Genomic DNA, 8,455 nt, shown 5'->3' on the forward strand with positions numbered 1-8,455 from the left:
CAGAGTATTATGTAACTTTTTAGTAACCTCCATTAAGGTGCTCTGTAGGCTCTTCACTGTCCTGTTCTTCTCCATAAGTTTTGATAAAGATGAGATCAAGTTAGTTTGATCATCATCATCATCAGTTGTTAGGATAGCAAGTGAAAGTAGAGTAGATGAACTAGAAGGTTTAGTGTCATCTTCCCTTTTCCTCTTTTTAGCTACCTCTTTGACTCTTCTTTCTCCTTCCTCTTTCACTTCTCTTTCCTTTCTTTTTTTTTATCTCTCTTTTCTTCCTCTTCTAATCTCTCCTTCTTATCTTTCTCTATTTTCATTTTCATTTTTTCTTCAAGTAATCTTTTCTTTTCTTCCTCTACTTTTCTTTTTATCTCATCTTCAAGAAATTTATGCTTGGTCTCTTATATTTTCCTTTTCTCTTCCTCTAATAACCTCTTTTGTTCTCCAATTTGTTTTAGTTGTTCTTCAATATCCTTCGTATGAGGTTCATTTTGTTCGAAATTCTCAAATGGGTTAGTATCATCAATGTTAATGGTAACATTGGTCTAATCTATCTGCATTGTGTCACCACTTACTGACACTTCTGAGGCTTTGGGTGTTGGTGAAGATGTTGCCTTGGACTCTGTCATCATCCGACTTATAATTGTCATAGTTTCACTTCTTATTTCATATTTCTCACCCACCATAAAAAATAATGGTCATACCTTGTTCCTCAAGTAAGGTGCTAGATTGTTCAATAATATCTTGATTTTATTCTTCATCATCAATCTTGCATATTGTTCTTATCATAGATGTCCAAAGTTATATTTCCTCTTCTCGCGCTAGTACCTTCTTTTCAATGAGTCTATCATAAACTTTCTGGTTTACCATGCCTTCAATATCCTTGAATTTTAGATTATTGGCTATTATGTATCACATAGTAGAGATATCAATCTGATCTTTCTCAAAATTATTATACAAGTAATAACATTTGTTCATCTGAAAAAAGTTTTCTTTATTAGAAATAGTCAAATTTATCTTCTCTATCTTTGACTTCCAGGGTTGTTGAGCTTTTCCTACTGATTGTTTAGAAGTAGTTACCTTCTTTGTCTATTTAACTTGTTGTTCTTGTTCTTCTTCTTCACTAGACTCAATATTTGTCAACAATGTCTTTTGTCTCTTTCCTGGTCTAGTGGCTTGTTGCTTGACCCTTTTAGTCTTGGTGTTCATAGCTTCCACTAATCTTTTTGATTTCCTCTTTGGCTCACTTGCCTGAACATCTCATTTTGACAAAGGTTGCTCATTTAATATACCTTGTTTTATAGTCTTCCTGACTATCTATGACTCACTCTTAGTGATACCAGCCTCTAATAGAGCTTTCTTCATTATTGTTTCTATCTTCTTGTGAGATGCTTTCTTCAAGGATGCCTTATAGGATCATTAGGTAATCTCATCATAAGTTCCAAATCTATACTCAGCTTGATCCTTCTCTGATTTCAACAATAAATCAATGTATCCAACTATTGTTTCATCACTCAATTCATAACCTAAGGGATCAAGAAATGTATCCCAAGGTTCTACTGCTTGAATATAAGTAAAATTTGTATCAATCATAACACAAATATCTTCTTTGAATCTGTTTACAATTGTAGGTGCAATTCTAAATCTTTGTCTCATCTCATTCTGAAATGTTTTCATTATCAAGTTCCCACTATCCAATATTTTATCTATTGGATGTCTTCTATATACATCTATAATCTTCTCCATTGTACATCTCTCACTACTCATAATCTCTGTGACTGAAAAATATGGAAATCTCTTAAGTACATGGAAAAATAAATGGTTGATCAGTGACTGAAATCTAAACACACCATTCGTAGTCCTTTTGACTTTCTCTAGGTTCTCAAGAAGTTGCATTCTTAGAATTTCACTAAGGATAACTTGTTCCTTCTCAACACACATCTTGTAGGCTGCATTGATGAATCTGGCTGACAATTCATCAATCTTAGAACTTGCACATATAGAGTAGGCAATGATTCTACTCAAGAATCTTACATCATTTTTTTTAATGGTGTTGATCACCATGGCCTTTCCATTATAAACTGCTTTGGTGTAGCTCTCAACCTTCTTCTCAATCAATTTCTCACCTATAGTTACATTTCCTTGTTTACTAAGACTAGTTACCTCATGAATAAATTTAGCTAAAATATCAACTACACTATCTTCCGTCCATATTTTTCCATCATGTATTCTACTTAGTATGATTTGTGTCCACTCATCTATGTCCAATTCTTCATAGAAATGATATTTGAATAGGTCTAGTTCCTTCAAATGCTCAAATCCACGTTTCATAGTCATACCATGATTAAAGACTAATTCCATATCCTTTTTCATATACTCACTTCTGATAGATTCAAACTTCTTGTTAAGATAACTTCCTAGATCTTTCAAATAAACTACATTGTTCATAGTAATGGATAATGTTGAATTAGGGTTTCCTTCTATGAGTTTCATGGAAACAACCTTCAATTTTCATCTCTCCTCATTCTCAACATTAGGAACCATTGACATATCCATGCTTCTATCAAATATAAAATTTTTATTGAAATAAATTTTGCAGATAAATGATAAAATACCTCTTTTGAAAGTAGGGTTTTCTTTGAAATCAGCTTTTCAAGTAGCTTTGAAGTGCTCTATGCTTCTAATGTTATCACAATGAAATGGTAATGAATTCTATACTCCATTTTATTCCTTCAACTTGAACTTGCATTAATTGCATACTTTGCAAACATGAAAAAGATGTCAATTATATTCTAAAATTAAATATCTTCTCAAGATCTTTTATCCAATCTTCAGATGCTACCCAAAGCTTACCATAGCTTCTTCCCATCATGAAAATTCTCCACCAAACATTGCTACTCAAACTTCTCAGTAAGAACATAGTTTTTATCTTCTGCTACAAATTGACTTATTCTATAATAAAAACAACTCTTAATTCCTTCATAATTAGTTTAGATAAGCTCCAAATTAGAAGTGAGCTTAGATATTGTCTAAACTTATCTTGATACACCTTTTCCCAACTTCTCTACCTCTACTTTGATCTCTTGATGAAGTTTTAGAATTATGGTGTTGTGAACAAGCTTAATTCAACTTAATTGAATCAAACTCAATAACTGACTTTGATCTTCATGTCTCATCATCTTTTAACTTTTCTTTTAAGCTATCTAATCCTTTTTAAAATGCCTCATTGATTTCTCCTTGTAGTTCACTGACTACATTTCTTTGTTCCTCATTGTCTTTGTTAGTTTCAGAGTTCTTCACATGGTTCCTTCTATCATTTCCAAAATTTCTTACATCATTCCTTCTATTTCTAAAGTTTCTTCCATTATTTCTTCTATCTCTGAGGTTTCTATCCATTCTACAATACTTTTTTCTATGTCTGAAGTTATTGCATAACTGACATACTAGAGTTCTACTTCTGGGATTCTTTTGATCATTAGGTGCATGAAAATTCTGAGCAATGTGTCCAAAGTTGTTAAACTTATAACACATGATCTATCTTCTTTCTTTATAAGGTCTTCCTTCTCTCAATGCCCTTTCATCAGATCTTCTTCTATCTATAGGGTTAGTATTTCTAGACATATTCCTATTCCTTCTATCATTATCATAGTTAGGTTTCCTACAATCAATTGTTTTATTATCCATACCATGACAATTATGACAATAAAAGTCCTTAACATGATTAAATGACTTATTTGTACAATCTCTTTTCATATGACCTATTTCATTACATGAAAAACACTTATCTCTAAATTTTTACATGGTTTCCTTAGGAGATTGCATTTTCTTCAGTTTATCCAATATCTAAACTTCCTTGTCTTGTTCAACTTCTTTAGGTTTATCAGAAGATAGACTAGATTCAATCTTATCATCATATTTATCTTTTTCTTTCAGGTCTGATCTAATGTTAGGTTTCTTTATAAACATGTTAAATAGATAACCAAGACTAGTCTTATCATAAGTAGGTCTTTGTATTGACATTAAATCATCAAGTTTTTCTCTACTAGATTAAATCTTCTCAACTTTTTTTTTATACTTAGTTAATTCACCTTTCACAATGGTGTTGTTCTTATAAAGTTCTTCATGATCTTCTTTCAATGTTTTAAATTCAAATGTCTTCTTCACCCGACTTTCTCTAAGATCTATATTCTCAGTCTTCAAATCAAATTCAAATTTTCTAGGATCACTCCTCAAAGTTAACTTCAAATTTGTAGTCTTTAGTTCATGCTTCAAAATCTTGTACTTTTTCTTTAGCTTTGAATAAGCATCATCACCAGTTTTAGATTTAGTATATTTGAGCTTGAATTTGAGATGTTCAATCTTTTCCTTCAATTGTCCAATGTATACTTTGGAGTCTTCATATCTATCCTTAAGCATATCTCTCTCTTGAGTAAGGAGATCAATTTGTTCAAGTGCCTCTTCAAGGTTCTTCATCAATAGTTCTATATCCATAGGGATCTTATTCAAGCTATTAAGCCTCTTCTCAGTAACTAAGCTCCGATACCAATTTTTAGAAATAGGAATTACTAAGGGGGGGGGGGGGGAGAATGAATCAGTAATTTACAAAATTTAGTCACCAACTAGATATTATTTGTTACTTTAAGCCATACATAAAAAAGTAATAAAGTAATGTTGGATAGTAATAGTAACCATGCACAAAGATAACTCATAACACCATATTTTGTTAAGTAAGGAAACCCTAGCCAAGGGAAAACCCTAGTGGGGATGATACTGACTAGATAATATACTAATATATAAGTTCCTTGTTAGAGGATGGAGCCTGTTGGGAGTCAATGAGAAAATTTAGTATAGAGAGTCCTTGTTGGGAGATTCCAAACCTATTAGGAGTTATGCCAACCATGTTAGGAGTTGTAGTATAGTAGATTCAAGATGTGCCCACTTCCCAAACATGCACTTCCAATTACAAGAAGAGCTCACTACCCAAACAAGTAATTAGACTTTTGGAATATAGATTCGGTAACTTCTTTCTTGTCTAATCTCTAATCTTCAGCATGATCACAAATCACAAAATAGCTTTACAAAACTTCTCATATATCATTTTACAAGAGTTCACATATAATTTCTCAACACAACATATCATAACTTTTCAAGATAACACACTTGAATTCACAAGATGTTCTTTGCATAAATACCATGCCTTTACACAAATTTCATCTAGGTCAACTAAGACCATAATACACTTTTCCAACTTAGAGTAAACATCTAGGATGTCCGCTGTAATTGGTCAAGTAATTATTTTGTAAACAAAATAATTTTGTTCCTTTAATTTTATTGTCCTATTTCACTAGTGAAACAAGAATATCTCTTTTATGTATAGTCTGTACTGTCTTTTGAGGTTATACACATCATCAACAACATGTATACAATCTCCATCAAACTTCACTAGTCATAATATAACATCAGTAACAAGTTACATACAAAATAGTACATTGTTGTATACCATATTCATACTTAGACAATTTTTTGGTACCAAAAGTTAAGTATCTTTATTTTTGAGGTTTTATTTAACCATGTACATCATGTGTTTCCATAAATGACAAGAATTACATATCTTCATTAGCCAAATGTCAACACCAAGATCTCTCTGTTTATATACATACATACATACATATACAATGATCACAAGGGCATGACAACAAAATCCTAGATTTCCACCAATCTCCACAATCCACAAGATGTCTCTATATATGTACATACATACAAACATCTACATATGCAATTTTTTCACCTTGTAATGCATTGAAAGGCATTTGATTAGAAATATGGAAAAGTTGCAAAAATTGACAAAAAGTTGTCATGCAAAAAATCTTAGAAGTCACTTAAAGTAATTTAATTTCAAATATTGGTAGGAATTCAAAGTCATTTGTTTTGAAATATTGGAAAATTTCAAAAATTGCAAAAAAAAAGTTGTCATACAACTTTTCTTGCAACTTTTCTTACGAAAATGGAAGATCAACAGTTAGTTTATTGTTTTGATTGAACATGTAGGAATGAATTTGAAAGGTTAAGAGGTTTGACCTATAAAGTGAATATATTCAACCTAGGAAAGGGTTGGAATGTGTTGTGTAGAATTTGAATCAAATAAACAAGTGTTTTGGTGGGAAAGAGATGTGTAGACAACAAGTACAAATCTAAGATCTTCTTGCAGTGTTCAGTATGTACTTGTGTTTTATTGTGAAAAGTTTTGTTTTTATCATTTTTTAGCATAATGATTATTTTATATCATATAGAATTAGTTTGTGCTTGATTTTCATTTATTTGGGTCTTCTGGTTAACCTAGACTACTGTTGAGATTTGATTGAAAAGATCATTGCTAAAAAAAAGGGATTGTTAAAGTAGAACGTATGTTTCAATCATTGTTTTTTCAGTCATGTCAAACTTTCTATTTCTTGGTAAGAGAATTTCTTATAAGATCTAAGTACTATCACTTAGTTGATTGATGAAGAGGATTTAATCAATAAGATGTAACAATACCACCTAGAGAAAAGGTTGAGTTATGCTTATGTAAAGAAGTACAAGGACTAGTTAAGACAATGGTGAAATGATGTATTGATAATCTACTTGACTATCTACAAAGCTTGACTGAGTTGATAGTGGGTGCCAAGAAAAGTTAGTTCATGCTGAGTAGAAAATTAGTTGGTGTCAAGTAAAACCAAATTCTAGTGTGTGCCAAGTAAAATAGTTTATGCCAAGAAAACACAATAGGTGTTGAGCATTAGTAAAATGTAGTTGATGTCGAGTAAACTCATAGTTGATGTTGAGCAACATAGTATGTGTTGAGCATCAAAACATTTATAATGTTGAACTGCTACATTACTAGAAAAGTCAAAGATTCGCCAAATTTGAGCTGACAAGTTTGTTTTCTTGAAGTCTGTGAACTAGGTGGAAGATAAGGCTAATGAGATGGTGGTAAAAAATTTGAGATAAACCATTTTTAGGTGAATTCAAATGGATTCTAGGAGAAGTTTCAAGAGAATAAAAGATAAGGGGTAAATACATTGTATCCTACCTAATCTATCCAAACCCTAAAATGGATGATGGAAAACAAAGCGAAAAAATTATTCTAATTTCCTATTTAAGGAATGTCTAGTCATGAAGCAAAGTATCATGGGGAAGATATTGAAAAGGTTAGAAAAGACCAAGGAAGAACAACAATAAAGAGATAAGGACTCTACTTCATCAAGTGACCATAGAAGTGACTACATTGGCATACCAAGAAGGAAGGCTTAAGGAGATATATGTTTGAAGGGTGAACAAGCTATTAGAGCTGCAAAGAATAAAAGACAAGAAAATTGAGGACTGAATTGTGATCTAAAATCTACAAGATAAGTTGTAAGTTGTATTAGATCAAAACTCTACTGTTACTCTCTAACAATTGTATCAGTCAGGGTAAAATCCTTTGGACTAAGGTTGACTTAACAGTCATTAGAAAATCCTTTAACATGGTGGCATTCCAAGTCAATGGCCTAAAGTCCTTTAACCAGGCTTACTTCTAACAAGGTGATTGAAATCCCTTAGCTGAGTCACATTTAACTGTGTGTGTTGTAACCTTTAACAAGGTTGGCCTTTCCTAGGGCATAACTTTAGAAGAGTGAAAAAGGAGTAGCATGTTACTGGTGGTTTTTCCCAAATTGGGTTTCCATGTTAAATGATTATGTCAAGTGTGTGTATTAATTTTCATGTTTCATTTTTTTATTTTTGCATGTTGATTTAATAGTAACCTGCAAGTTTTGGTGATAAGCTTGGATACATGCATAGATATGAATGTTTACTAAGCTAAGTGAAAAGTTTGATTGGTACATTTGGACCTTGAATAATTGATTCACCCCCCGCTCCCCCCCTCTCTTAGTTATTCTAAAGAATTCTAACAATTGGTATCAAAGCCACCTATTGATAAAACCAGTTTGAAGATACTAGAAGCACAAAGTTCAAGATGTCCAAGAGAGAAGTACCCAAGCTTAACAGAGACAACTTCCCTACATGGAAAAGTCTAATTCAATTAAATCTTGGATGAATAGGAGATCATGCACAATCCTCCATTATAGTGGAACATGTTGATCCTACTAAAGTTCCTACTACTGAATATATGAAGAAGAAGAAAGAACACAATCAGGTAATGTTGGAGATTGCCTCTGCTCTCAACAATGCAGAATTTGATGACGTCAAGGGATGTGACACTACAAAGAAGATGTTGGATGCCTTGTATACCATCTATGGAGGAGACAAAAAAATTCAAAGAGCCAAGTTAGAGAGCTTCAGAGGTAAATTTGATGACATGAGAATGGAGGAAGGTGAGAACATTGCTCAATATGTTGCTAGAATAAAAGAAGTAGTTAGTGCAATAAGAGATGCTGTTGGTCAAATAGAAGATGATACTATTCTAAGAAAAGTCTTAAGA

This window comes from Cupressus sempervirens, chromosome 11 (genome assembly GCF_028749045.1).
Source record: "Cupressus sempervirens isolate cs-2001-9-10 chromosome 11, ASM2874904v1, whole genome shotgun sequence".
Taxonomy (NCBI): Eukaryota; Viridiplantae; Streptophyta; class Pinopsida; order Cupressales; family Cupressaceae; genus Cupressus; species Cupressus sempervirens.